The 15,203-nt window shown below is 41.4% G+C and overlaps 2 long non-coding RNA genes across 2 annotated transcripts; one reads left to right on the top strand and one right to left on the bottom strand.

Annotated features, from left to right (window-relative positions):
* The first annotated feature begins 73 nt into the window (after positions 1–73).
* LOC115014748 (uncharacterized) lies at positions 74–12,810 on the top strand. The gene is made up of 4 exons (XR_003832939.1): positions 74–511; positions 965–1,052; positions 3,692–3,809; positions 12,122–12,810. It is a non-coding gene; the product is annotated as an uncharacterized LOC115014748 (long non-coding RNA).
* Positions 12,694–15,161, bottom strand: LOC115014806 (uncharacterized). The gene is made up of 2 exons (XR_003832947.1): positions 14,063–15,161; positions 12,694–13,693 (listed from the first exon to the last, which is right to left on the bottom strand). It is a non-coding gene; the product is annotated as an uncharacterized LOC115014806 (long non-coding RNA).
* Between the last annotated feature and the right edge of the window lie 42 nt (positions 15,162–15,203).

The raw sequence follows: 15,203 nt of genomic DNA on the forward strand, positions 1-15,203 counted from the left end.
AAGGAGCAACGTCATATATCCCTCTCTGACCCCCCCCCCCCCCCCCCCTTGTCTAACTTTCCGCCCCCTTAGATAGAAAACTATTTAACTCCAAAAAGGAGCAAAAGCAAGAAATGAAAAAGATTGCCTGTCTTGTTTGCTTTCAGAGATTTCTTAACTTTGTTCAGTTAAATCAGGGTTTCTCAACGGGGCGGTAGCGACCCCCCAGGGAGAAGAGCGAGGCAAAGTCCTTGTATGTGAAAGTTTCACCATGAACGTCGTGTTATTGACTTGGTTACATATTTACAAGAGGGGTGTTCCCCTGAAAGCACCGAGCGTCCAGCATCCAGACACACAGTAGCTGTGTCTCACACACACAGTAGCTGTGTCTCACACACACAGTAGCTGTGTCTCAATTCAGGGGCTGTAGACCGAGCAGCCACAACAGGACTGTCCGATTTCGGAGACTCAATGCGCCCAGAGAAGTTATTTTCTGACGCAGCCGTAGCGACAAATGGATATACTTTTAAATGTAAGTATTGAGTTTCAACTCGCTCGAATAGCTAACGATACAAATGTTATAAAATCAAAAGGACCTTAAAACATAAAATGTTCGCTAAAATGATAGGTTACGTTAGCGGCGATGCTAGTTGTTTGGAGCAGCTGTACTGTGCAGCTTGGCTGCCGGCATCCGACCTAAATTAACCTTTGAAAGTAGAACTTTTAAGACCTTAACTTTCAAACTTAAGAGTTTTAAATGTTGATTTATATTTCACAGATTGTGGTGATTGTATAGAGATAATTTATACTTCACATTACCCGCTTGGTTTTCTGACAGTTGAATTTCACTTAAAGTCCAGAGCAATCGTTGGGATTGATTATACATATTTTATTATTTATAATATGTGTACTTATTTTGCATCTTAATCTTCTTTTGTTTAGTGGTGTATAGCTAAACTTGCTCTAACATTTTGTTTTGTTTTAGGGAGAAGGAGACAGGCAGAAGAGAGGAGAGCAGGGAGAGGATGGACAGACTCTTCTCTCTGCTGGAGAAACTTGTTGACAAATGAAATGTAAATGATTTTAAATAAATAATATTTATAATGATGAATATATTGTGTATTTAATTTACATGAACTATAAATAAAAACTTAGCAAATGATTGATTAATTGATTTCAAGGCTTTTTTTATATGCCAAAAGGTGACATGTGACCTTAAGGTAGGTGACGTGTAGCCGGGCTAAAAGTAAAAAGATACATTTGCGTGGCTTTCTTTTTCCCAGAAGCAAACATAGCTTATCTGTGAAATGGCACAGAGTAAAACAAAATGCCGCCAGTATTCTGTTGAGTATTTCAATTATGGATTTGTGTCTACCCCCACCAATGCACAACTTCCGATGTGCTTATTGTGCGAAAAGGTTTTCTCAAATGAGGCCATGAAACCCTCACGTCTCCAGGAGCACCTTATCAAGATGCACCCGGAGAAAGCAGACAAGGAGCGTCCCTTCTTTTGAATCTCAAACTTCTTACCGTTGCATTTAACACTCCTAAATAAAATGTCTATTTACATGGCTATTTTTTGCTCCCTGGGTACATGGCATATTAGGGAAATTGAAGGTAAAAACAACAACAACAACATCCCCCCCCCAAAAAAAAATGTTTGAGGGGCGGAAATGGACCTGGATAATGGATAGGGGGGCGCTGGCCCAAAAAAGGTTGAGAACCACTGAGTTAAGTGGATGTATCTGTACTCACCCACGTACACTGAACCTGGGTAATGCATGGTGACGTAATAGGGGTCCTCTGGCTCCGCCATGATAAACACTCTGTCTGCTGGGGAGTAATTTGGTCTGTGTAGTGGAGGGGAAGCTGTTGTTGTTGTTGCCTCGTCTGCCCTCTGATACGCTTTGTGCTGCGGTGGCAGGTCAAAGACCCCCTTTGAACTGAAGCCAAAACAGTTTGTGTTGAATGGGCAGTATTCCTCTGAGGGATATTCTAGTAGCTTTGTGGGCTCCCCATGGTGGCCAGGTGGTGAAAAAATATCTGTTTGATTCAGTCCTGTGTCACTTATGTTCACCTCTTTGTGGCTTTGGTGATCAAACTGATGTTTGTGTGAGATCGTATCGGGTTTTGAAAGAATCGTTTTGGATGTGGCGCACTCAACAGAAGCAGGTCGGGAGGCCTCCTGTGTCTGAGGTGCCAGCTGACATGTCTTAAATCGAGTTAATCTGTGAGACTCCATTTCACGATCAATGTCTCTTGACTGGCAGCTGTAATCCTTCGAAACACAGTCGGACTGATTTACAGAGACCGGAGACTTCGACCAGAGTCTTTGATTCTGAGCAGACTTGATGTTTTGAGACGCATTAGTAGTTTGTTGAGAGAGTTTAGATGAGTCTTCTGTGATTGTCTGTATGTTGTTATCTACTTTAGGTCTCCTGAGATTAGATAGAAATGTTGTATCCACTTTTGTGTCATTGCTGAGGTCAAACCATCTTCTCCTGCTTTCAATATTGGGTGCCTGATGCAAGAGAGGCTCTGTGGAAAATGACTTTTTGAGAGTGGTTGGTGAAGCTGCACTTCTATTAGAATACATTTGTTCATATTGTTCAACGCAGGCGTAATTCCTTCTTTGACGATAGTCTTCTGTACGCTTCCTGTGAAGGTTCAGGCTCGACTGAGTAGCCAGCACATCAAACGCTGACTCTCTCTGAGCAACATTAGCAAACTTAATCCCTTCAGACTCAGAGAGAGATGTTTGTGTAGCTGTCGCTCCACTTGGTAGAAATCCCTGTTGCTGTTTGATGTTTGACTTTGGTTTAGGGATTGAAGTAAAGTCTATATTCCTAGGCGGAGGCTTTGGTTTAATTTTTGATATAATTTCTCTTTTACTTAAACCAACTTTGCCTTGCAAGAAGCAGGAACTCTGAGACGTGGCTGCTTGTCTCTGGGACTCAGAGTAAGTCTGATGTCGAGACATGGGACAAGCTCTCCTCACAGCAGGATGAGTAAAGTCCAGTAAAGCTTCTTGGTCAAGAATGTCATGCTTTGCTTCATCTGAAGACCTTTGTTTGATGGACTCAGGCTCAACTTTAGTATTCGATATGGTAATCGATCTAGCACGTCTTTCTTTAGCGACAGGAGACGGCTGCTTGCCTTCTCGGCTATCCAAACTCATCCCCTGACATAGGGAGGTCGGAGATGGACTCAGTCTGGGTGTTGGGACGGTCAGAGTTGGAGATACACTTGGCTTCTGTTGAGGTTGGTGGCCTAATAATAAAGAGAGATCACTGAACTGTGAGGAGGGGAGATGAAGAGAATCACTTGCTTTTGGTTTCAGAGTGGGAGAGGAATTTGGCTTTGGAGCAGGAAAAATGGAGATGCTGGGCTTTGCAGAGACAGTTGGAGAGCTGTATGTTTTGGGCTTGGCTCTTGGGAGGGTAGAAGTTCTTTCTCCGTGGTTTCTCTGTGAATGCTGCCATGATTTACTCCAAAAGGGCTGACTGGATGTCTTGGAAGAACAAATTGGGACAAAAGACCTGGAGCCACAAGAGGGGAGAGAAAATGTAATATTATATTATATTAATCTGAGAAAAGAATACTAGCGACAGCTTAATTTACCTGTCTGTGTTTTGTTTTGTGTTGTGTTTTTCGTAGACAAGTCCTTTCTCATCAAATGATGGGATTGTAATGGCTTTCTTTTTGATGACAGGAGAAGAGAGGGACAGAGGAGGAGATACACAGACCGATGGATGTTCATTTGTTTGTCTGGAGGATGCAGGTACTTGAGGGATCAAAGATGCCAGACGGTCAAAAACACTCATTCTGTTGTAAGTTTTTAGGAAAGAGATGAAAAGAAAGATTGATTCAATTGATGGGAGCAGAGAAATGACAGAAAATCAGGTTTGTTAGATATATTCTAAACATTTTCGACATGTCACGATCTGGCAAACTGGAAGCATTACAATTAAAAGTGCTCCATTACAAGTAAGACCTGCATTAAATCTTACTTTAGTAATAACAGTAAAAGTACTCAATTCACAAAGTAATGGCCCCTGTTAGGGTTAGGTATTACCATATTTCTAGATTTGCATAAAGATTGTTAATACTAATTCAATAATGCATAGGTGGCAATTTACTGCTGTAGCTATTAGAAGTGGAGCTAATTTTATGTATTTGATATATTGTTCCGTAGTTTAAACCATAAAAATGCCTCAGATCCTATAAATGAATTGTGTGTTTTCTATAAACAATTTAAATCTTCACAATAACAAGCAACTATAGCTGTAAATTGGAGTAGAAACACTATAATATTTCCCTCTGAAATGGAGTGGAGTTGAAGTATAAAGTAGCATAACATGGAAATACTCAAGTACCTTAAAATTGTTCTTAAGTAAAATGAGGTAAACTTACCTGCTGTCTGAAGCGATGTCTCTGTTGCTGACACACTGAGAGAGTAAATAAGTCACAGAGTGTGAGACGGGGAACTCAGCAGTAGGAAGTAGTGGGCAAAGAAGTGCCATTCTTTTCATTCCTCGACACTGAAGCTGCACTGTTTCACTCCCACTTTGGTCTCTCTTTTTGTTTGGTTCATGGGACATCTGTGAAGTATGAATGTTGTCTTTTTATTATTCTGTCTGATTACACTGCAGATCAGTAGCGAGAGAAGTTCTCAGATCCTTTCATTTATCAGCAAAATGTACCTAAAAGTATCAATTACTGGGCACCTGGTACTATTTTATATCACATTATTAGATGCTTAATACTGATGCATCAATTTGTAAGGACCATTTTACTGTTGTAGCTGTAAGGTCGAGTTGGTGCTTGTTTCTCTATTTTATAAATATTTTAGTCCAGTGGTTCTTAGTTCTCAGTGGGTCGGGCCCCCTCCAAAGGGTCACAAGATGAATCTGCTGGGTCTTAAGACGAATAATGAGGAAGCAAAGAAAAAGGTTCTACCACACAAATGTGTATTATTATACATTCCTTCCTCTCTTATTGGACATTGTTACCTCTTTGTGCCTCCTACAGTTATTGAAATGAAAACATGAAACATTTAATCTCTTTTGGTGGAACTGCCAGCAAGTTTCTTTGTTTTTTTACAAGCTCATCATGTTTTTTTAAATTATTTTTTTACTTTGTTTATTGATTTTTTTATACACAAATTGACAGTAGTGATAAAGCAGTTGTGTGTGACAATACAATACAATACAATACAACTAAAAAAGGACAACAAAACAAACAAACTCAAACAGTCTGCTTGGTCATATTACCCATCTCACAGAAAACTTAAAATAAATAAATAAAGGCCTCACCCTTCCGGTCAGAATTAAAATAAATGAATAAATAGAAATAAGGGAGAGAAAGGCATCTTATTCAGGGATATCTGGGAAGGTGAATCCCTTTGCATAGGCAAAGAAAGGGTCCCACATCTTTTTGAACTTCTCAGAAGAGCCTCTCAATGTATATCGGATTTTTTCAAGCTGTAAATGATTGAACATTTCTTTTATCCACAGCCTGTGGGAAGGCGGTGTTGGGGATTTCCATCTCATCAGTATTAGATGTCTAGCCAATAGTGTTACAAAAGCTATCAGATCAGCTTGGAGCCTAGGCAAAGGCAGCTGAGGGATGCCAAAGACAGCAGTAATGGCATTAGGCTCGATAAGTGTCCCAGTTACCTCTGACAGAGTATTGAAAATTGTATTCCAGTAGTTACGCAGAGATGTATACGACCAAAACATATGAACATGGTTTGCAGGTATTTGATGACATTTTTCACAGGAGGAGTCTATATTGTCATAGACTTTGAAAAGCCTAACTTTAGTCCAATGAGTGCGGTGAACAGCTTCATATTGGATCAACCCATGCCTGACACAGATAGATGAGGTGTGGACACGTGCAAGAATATCCCCCCAAAGATCCTCAGAGATATCCTGCCCCAAATCCTCCTCCCATAGAGCAGTCTTTCTCAAAGAGTGACCCCTAGTGGTCTGCGAGTATATTGGTAAAATGTCATGTTCAAAGTGTTTCTCAATCTGTTTAAAAATGACTATTATAGAGTGTAGCATACAGAAGTAGCCTAGTTACGCAGCTATGTGTATATATTAGATTGTAAAACGAATTTACACAGCTGCGTAGCCACGTAGATTTTATGTTCATATGTCATAAATAATCTGCGCGGTCAATTTGAGCGGTCAACTGACAAGATGGATCGATGGCTAAAGACGGGGTCAGCTAAAAGAAAATTAAATTAACAATCTGACGCGACAGGCAAGGTGCATCGTCCTGATGCAGGTGATTCAGCAGCTTCAAGTGCTTCAGCTGCAGCAACAAGTCATTTTGTGTCCGTCACTGAGTCCCAGGAGAGCGGTTCGCCGTGTAACCACCACCCGGCTGAAAGCTGTGAAACTCGGCTTGAACGTGGAAAGTCCAGCGCTATTGTTTGGGGATATAGATGATATAGATCGTGTGCATGTGACGTCACACTTATTTCCCAACCCAGAAGTCAGCCATGTTGGTTGGAATACACAACCAAGACTGCGGCCGTTCACGTGTGAGTTGCTGCAACGCTTCGTAATTTTCTTTGTATTTAAACGTCTAAGATTGAAAGAAAATGTCAATCGTGTGCGCAGTGTATAATTGTGGTAGTAACGCTACTCGTGACCCAGAGAAACGGTTCTTTAGATTTCCTAAAATCATCAAAAACAACGATCCACAAAAGAGGGATGAATTGCTGTCTACCGAACGCCGTAAACTGGTTTAGCAACATAACTCGTGAGGATTTAACAGAAGAAAAAGCACAATTCACCCGTGTGTGTGGCGTCCACTTTATATCTGGTAAGAGCTCAGGCTAAAGCTATGTTTTCAATGTTTACGTTAAACATTTGTGCTTATGATATACCCGAACACTGTAAGACCTTACTTCTCCATATCGCTGACTGGTAAATAAGGCACTTTCTTTACATGTGATGGCAGCCATTTGCTCTTTTCTTCTGTGCATGTTTTTGTTTTGCTTATTCTTGAGACTACTTCACTTGGGAAAAGCAAAGCACCAATGTGAGAACATGCTTCACTTAATCCAGCCATACAATCACAGTGTGGGAGGATAACATCGCCGCTCTTCTCACTCACAAACCACGGCTTCAGCGATGCATCTCGAGCTCTTTGCGAGTGATTTACACGGGCATGGACGAGCACCCTGTCATCTTTCACTGGTTTGGTAAGAAGACTACCAACCCAGCCAGAAACAAAGAAATTATAAGCATCTAAGCTCTTGTATGCTTTCATTTGTGCGTTGGTTGCCCACGACGTTTGTAGCACAAGGTAGTTCACAATATCCGGATATTCAATCGACGGTAATGAATCTAAATCCTCAATATAATCCGACGGCTTTAGCGTGTACGGGTCACGGCCGCAAATTTGGACTTTTTCTCAGAATTTTGCCTTTGCAGAGGACTCCAGAGAGTCACAATACTTTGAAGAAGTCGGAGTTGTATTGCTATTGTTGTTCGCTTTAGACGCCATTGTTGATTTGTTATCCAACCAACATGGAGTCGCACGCATACGTCACACAGTTTTGTCGTTTTGACACTCGGTAATAAACTCAGTAATAAATGTAGTCTACGTTTCCTTTGATGTGTACAATCTATCAGCATTTAACGTTGTTGGAAAAATATACTGAAATAAACCCACAAAGTCAGGATCAAAATCAAATAAGAGTTTTAATCAATATTCTTGCAAGAAGGAGCAGAGTTATACATAAAGATGTACAAACTCACACACATAAGCTTGTAAGACTGCCGTGTGCTGCTCAGAGGAGTGAATCCTCTGCTGCAGTATTTATACTAAATTCAAAAGTCAGGAGGTAGTTCAGGTCAGTCCCTCTTTTGTTTACACAACATGGTGGTTTGCAGGAGAGACAGATGGTCTTCTTATCTGGAGTTAAATCGCATATGAACGAAATGCTTGTAGAATCCGTAGTTGTATTTGTATTGTTGATTTAATGTGTGAACGAGCGATATAGAGAAGGTCACATGAAGCTCATTATTAGGCTGTCATTTGTAATATATTGTTGTTTTTTTATTGGTTAAGTGCTCCTTGTTCTGAAAATGTTTTAGAAACACTGCCATAGAGCCTTCACAGAGTTCAGAGAGGTCGAAGATAAAGTCTGGATTTGACTGTAAATATATGAGATCATACCTTTCATGACAGGGACCTGAGTGAGAAAAGCATCCAGAGGCGTTTCATCAGGCAGGTTAGGGAACTGGGCACATTTATTGCGAACGAAACTACGAATTTGCAGGTATCTAAAAAAATTATGTTTAGGAAGAGGGAACAATTCTAAGAGCTGTTGAAAAGATGCAAATGTATTATCAACATATAGATCCTTGAATCGTTTAATGCAGAGGTTGGACCATATGGAAAATGCACCATCCGATATGGAGGGGGGGAAAACATGGTTTGCAACTAGTGGAGCAGAGGTAGAAAAAGGTTGCAAACCAAAGTGACGTTTGAATTGGCTCCAAATCCTTAAGGAGGTTTTAACAATTATATTTTTAACATAGGGGGAGAAGGGGAAGTTGATGGGGGAGTGTACTAGAGATGTCAGTGATACAGGTTTAGAGGAAAAGGATTCCATAGCCAACCAAGCAGGAGGGGGGTGGAATGTATCAGATCTAAGCCAATACTGCAAGATCCTAAGGTTAGAGGCCCAGTAGTAAAACCTAAAGTTTGGCAAGGCCATCCCTCCAAGAGACTTTGGTCTCTGTAAAAAGTCCTTACGTAATCTTGGAGGTTTTTTGTTCCAAATAAACTCCAAAATCAGGCTATCAATTCTTCGAAAAAATGTTTGAAGGAGGAAAATAGGTATACACTGAAACAGATAAGAAAGCTTTGGGAGAGTATTCATTTTCACTGAGTTGATCCTGGCAGCTAAATTTAGAGGGAGCAGTGACCAGCATTCAAAGTCTTGTTGCATACGCGCTAAACAAGGTATAAATTTGGCCTTATTAAAGAGATTTTTAATTTGCTTGTAACTTGAATTCCGAGATATGTAAAACTATATGGAGATATTTTAATTGGGAAATTATGTAAAGGGTATTTAGATGCGGTTGCGTTTACAGGAAATAATTCACTTTTACCTAGATTAAGTTTATAGCCTGATATGAAACTGAATGAGTCCAGTGTGGCAAGTGCGGCAGGGACGGACACAGACAAGTTTGAAATGTACAGAAGAAGGTCATCCGCATAAAGAGAGACCCTCTGTTCTGTGCCATTTCTGGTTATCCCAGTGATGCTGGGGTTAGAGCGAAGCGCGATGGCGAGGGGTTCAATAGCGATGGCGAACAGCAGAGGGCTCAATGGGCAACCCTGTCTGGTGGACCTATGGAGAGGAAAGAGTATTATTTGTTCTAACTGAGGCTTGAGAAGAATAGAGCAGCTTAACCCAGGTAACAAATTTATTGTGAAAGCCAAATTTCTCTAGAGTGAAAAAGAGATAGTCCCACTCAACACGATCAAAAGCTTTCTCTGCGTCCAAAGATATTAATGCTTCTGGGGCAGTGAAGGTAGATGGGTTATAAATTGTATTAAATAACCGTCTTAAGTTAAAAAAGGAATGTCTATTTTTAATGAAACCAGTTTGATCAGGGGAGATGATAGATGGAAGTGTAGACTCAAGGCGCAAAACTAAGAGTTTGGATAGTAATTTAAAGTCTACATTCAGCAGGTTGATGGGACGAAAGGAGGCACAGGACAGGGGGTCTTTATTCTTTTTTAGAATGAGGGAGATTGAGGCCTGAGTGAGGGTCTCGGGCAATTTAAGGGAGTCAAATTATTCATTAAACATGTCAATTAAGATGGGGGCTAATTTGTGTAAAAACGTCTTATAAAATTCAGCAGTATAGCCATCTGGTCCTGGACATTTTCCACATTGCATGGATTTAGCTGCTGTAGTGAGTTCTTCAACAGAAATATTGCTTTCCAAATCATCGACAAAGTCAGAGTGAACGGTGGGGATATCGAGAGAGTTAAAGAAACTATCCAAGTGTGAGGAGTCAGCTGTGCTTTCAGAAGTATACAGTGATGTGTAAAAATCTTTGAACTCATCATTAATTTCCTTAGGATCAATCGTTAAGCACGATGCTGTTTGAATTTGGTGGGACGATGATGCCCGTCGCAGTTGATAGGCTATCAACCTGTTCGCTTTGTCCCCATGCTCGTAATAAGTATATCTGGATTTCAGTAGCATTTCCGTTGTATGATCCGTAGCTAAAACCTCAAACTCAGTCAGTAAGGAGAGGCGGCATACATTGTGTCCAGCTGTGCAATGTGTTTTGTTAACTTATTAAGTTTCTCCCTCTTAGTTTTCCTCTCATAACCGCTGTAAGAGATTATTTCACCTCTGATATACGCCTTCAGGGTCTCCCATAGTACAGATGCGGATATATCGGGAGTCTTATTTATACTAATCCAGTTTAGGATCCAGCCAACAGTTGAAATCCCCTCCTAAAATAAGGAAATGTGAGGATATATCCGGTAGAGTGGAGAATACAGTTTAAAAAAAGCCATCATCATCCCAGTTTGGGCCATATATATTGACAAGAAGCACTGGAGTGTTATGCATTTTACCACTAACAATTAAGTACCTCCCATTTGGGTCTGCAATCACATTTGAACACACAAAAGGAATTGACTTGTGCAATATAATAGCTACCCCCCTAGATTTACCTTTAAATGAAGAGTGGTAAATATGACCTATCCAACTGCCTTTTAATCAGGGCTGATCAGAAACTCTGAGATGGGTGATGGATGATCTGGGTGATGGATGATCTGGGCCCCCAAGTGTTGAAGATGGTGCAATACTTTGCTGCGCTTAACAGGATTATTAAGGCCTCTACAATTCCAGCTACAAAATCTGAGTCCACCACCGTCCTGCTGTACTAATTTAGGTGGAGCCATAACGACATCTTAAGACGTAAGGGATTTAGCATAATGACATAATACATATAAGCAAAATGAGACATAGTGAATAACAATATGTTAGGAGTGAACGCAATGTTGATAGACCGAGCAGACACGTAGAAAAAACACACACAAAAAAAAAACACGCACAAAATAGAACAATCCTTCGTGGTAAACGGACCACGTTACCCCCTCCCACCTTGGCAGAAGTGCCCCCCCAAAAGAGACACGCCGATCAAACCTTATAGAACGTGCTAAGCGCTCCATCGTACCCATTATCATCATAGTGTACTACTACGACCTACAGCTACCCAATAGTGAATAGTGATAGTGTCAAACATGTATGAACACGTACGAAATTAACATAACAGAATATAACAGAATACCAAGAAGTTTCCACATTAGGGAAGTCATCCATAATTAGTATGGGAAGCAACAATGACTGACTGGAAAATGCAGTCCAAGTAAAGGTAAACAATCGAGTGTAAGCCAGGAGCCAGCACTGCTAGCTCATCCATGTCACTTCACATACCACCTGGATTGACTGCTTTCTTGAGGTTTTTGTTGATAAAGTCATTTGCAGTAACAGGATCTTCAAACCGGTGTGTGTCTCTGCTTGACAGCGTGATTCTGAGCACTGCCGGATACAGCAGCCCGAACTTGACGCCCGGACATGAGTGGAGCTGACGCTTAACATTGCCAAAAGCAGCCCGCTTTTTAGCAACAGTAGAGATGTAGTCAGCAAAGATGGAAATCTTCTTACCCCGGTACAGGAGAGGAGAGTGGAAGTAGTGTACTCTTACGACAAATGGCCGGGGTGCATCTCCCTCATTGGGCTTGTCCCGCAGCGTGCGATGGGCTCGATCTAGCAGGGGCTTCTCATACAGTCGAAGTATTTCCTCTAGTAGTTTGGCAATAAACTCAGTAGGACTAGGCCCTTCCAATCCCTCCGGTAGACCCACCAACCGAATATTATTTCTCCTGGATCTCCCCTCCAGGTCCTCGCACCGGTCATCCAGGTGTTTAGCTTGAGCCGTCAGCTTGCTAGCTACAGCCTCCAACGCCGTTATTCGGCCACTATGATCTGTAGCTGCTAGCTCAAGCTCTAGCGTAGTTTGCCCGTGTTGCTCAACCTTCTCTTGCAATGGCCCTATCGACTCTTTTAATTCTTTCCGGACAGAGGAAATCTCGGAACGGAGACTGGAAAACAACGCGTCAATTTTTCCAAAGCTGTCAGCTTTCAGGGAGTTCATCATAGTTTGCAGAAGTTCGGCATCGAGTACATTAGCTTCAACCACCTGGCGAGGGTTTGTTGCGGCCTCCCCTCGCTGTTTCGGATTTTTGACGAGCAGAAGACATTTTGGCTTATAAAAGTTACATAAAACGAATCTTAAGTATATGTTCTATGTTTTCCAACAATAAATGACCAGAATCGTGCCGTGATTGATTAAATTAAGTCACATTCTCAGGAGCAGCGGGGAAACACGCCGCTCCTGTCCCCCCTCATCATATGTTTTTAATGTTAATTCTTCATTTGCAAAGCATCTAGTGACTACAGCTTTCAGATAAATGTAGTGGAGTAGAAGTATTATTCAGCATAAAATAGAAATACTCAAGTAAAGTACCTTATAATGAGGTACAGTACTTTAGTAAATATACTTTCCACCACTGTTGCAGATACACTTCACGCATCTTAAACATTATTTTACTCAGATATGATGAACTTAATAACATGCAGAGAGTGAATCCAAATAATTGAGGATTGAACCGTTTTATTTTTTATGAACAAAGGAAGCATATGATCATCAAAAGAGGGTTGCTACACACCCACAGTTTCCTCACCATGCTGTCAAGTAAAAACAATGAAAACAAAAACAAAAATACACTTTGCGCATTACCAAATTGTTGTTTTCTGTAATCTTGGTCTATCTTAGATAAACTTGGCACCTTGAATATATCAGTAAGCATTTATTCAATGCATATTTTTCTTAATAAAGTGACTACTAAAACCATTTTGGCACATTGGCTCTAACAATCCACATGCTTCTCAGCAGCTGCTGCCATCACCAAAGAGAAGATTAAACACCCTCCTGCCGGCAACAAATTCATTGCACTTACATCATTCATTTCACTAATTAAATGCACAATATAGTAAGTAAACTTCATGATTTATGTAAAATGATTGTCAAATTACAAAACGTATGTAAAAGTTGGCACAAGTATAAGATGGCGTGAAATTTACATCATGTTTTAATCACATTTCTAAAGGGCAACATGTCCTCCACGCAATCTCGTCCTGCATGAAGTCTTCTCCTCCTTGTGCATTCTCCCTCTGCTTCACTTTCCCCTGATCTCTACATAAAGTGAATTAGAGATCAGAGAAAAGTTGGAATGATAGGACAGGGCGATCTCTCCTCCGTCTTTCTCCTCCTCCTCTTCCATTTTTTTTCTCCATCTTTAAGGTGTTGGCTCCCCTTCCCACCGGTGTCCTGGCAGCACCCTGCTGTCCAGATGGCCTCCCGCCCCGTTCCGCCTCGCCCTCTTGATCATATCAGGGCATTGCTATCGTCATCCATGCAGTTCACACTGGCCACCAGCGGGTGATGCCGGACTGTTTTGTTGCTCCACTTGTGGGCATCCTGCAGCCCTGGCTCGAGGAAGTAAAGGCATGCTCCGAAGCCTGCCAGCACCAAAACTGACACCAGCAGGTAGAGGGGGACGAACCAGTCCAAGAAAAGCCACGACATCACTGCTGTCAGACAGAGGGAAGGGAAGGGTGGTGGAGGAGGGAAGGAGAGGAGACGGGGAGGAAAGACATGACAGAGAAAGAGAAGAAAGGGGGAGAGTTTTTGAAAAAAAAGTCATCCTTCAGGATGAGATATCACGCATGGCAGACTGCAGCATCTCAGTGTCCCGTTATTTTCAGGCATTCCTTATAAAGCCTTCCTCAATACAATCACAGGGATCAACATCACACTGAGATACAATGATTGTTAATGTGCAAAACACACAGACAGACAGACACACACACACAAACACACGCACACACACGCACACGCACGCACACAGACGCTGCGCTCTAAAAATAGTGCTCAGTAGTAAATAAAGCCACCGTGCTTACCTGCAGACGCTGCTGAATCAGCTGCTCTCTTGGTCTTTAGATTGTATGTGATGTGCGTCAGCCGCGAGTCAAATCAAACATCAGATTATTTCCAGCGCCGCAGCCCCGACTGTTGCATGTGAGACGGGGAAAATCACAGGTGATGTTCTCTGAGAGGCACAAGAGACAGAAGCTGCATGCGGCTTCATCCTCTGAGCTCCTGGCTCTGACGTTTAAGAGGAGGGGAGGGGGTTGCTATGACAACACCCCTGCTGATGGTGGAGAGGGAGTGGGAGGGAAACTTATATAACTATAATCATTTTTTTTTTTTGGGGGGGGGCCTTCAGATGTCTGTGGATGCTTGCCGCCTTGCTGCTCGCTGCGTAAAATCAATTCTACTCCATTTAACAGCAAGGCCATCACACAGTTTATGTGACATTGAGAGAAAGAGAGGGGGCCATTTTTGTGTGAGCTGCACCTCTAATATCTGCTCTGACTGACGGCAGCTGCAGTGTTTTATGGAGTCACTCCACTGAGTAAAAGTGGTGGGAAAAAGATTGAAATGTTTTGTCTTGTTGTTCAAGACAAAAGCTGCATACAGGGAGGATTGGCCTACATAATGAAAAGTTGTCATCTCTTTTCGTGACATTTTTAGCTCACACAAGTGTTAGATTCATGAAAAGCAGCCAAGTTTCACAGATTAGCTTCAAATGAAATGATGACATGTGATGTCCTGGCTGCACAAGTTATGTAAAGAAATAACAGAAAATGTGTAGGATTTCATTCAATTCAGAGCTTTTACAAATATGTTCAGTTCTGAAAGCTGAAGCTGATTGTATCAGATCTGGTTCTTGGTTTAGTTTATTGACAGCATTGCAATACATTTATTTACATTAACATCAATTTATCACACTTAGTCAGGGATAGAACTAGGATGTATAGTCTTTTAATTTTTTTTAATCTAATATTACTGGAATTGGTTTAATTTTCTGCCTTGACTGAAGCACTTTGTAACTTTGGTTTTGGAATATATTAATATATTATTTTAGGTTTAGGTTTGTTTCTGTCTGTCTGTCTGTCTGTGTGTCTGTCTGTGTGTCTGTCTGTGTGTCTGTCTGTGTGTCTGTGTGTCTGTCTGTCTGTCTGTCTGTCTGTCTGTGTG

Source organism: Cottoperca gobio, chromosome 1 (genome assembly GCF_900634415.1).
Source record: "Cottoperca gobio chromosome 1, fCotGob3.1, whole genome shotgun sequence".
Classification (NCBI taxonomy): domain Eukaryota; kingdom Metazoa; phylum Chordata; class Actinopteri; order Perciformes; family Bovichtidae; genus Cottoperca; species Cottoperca gobio.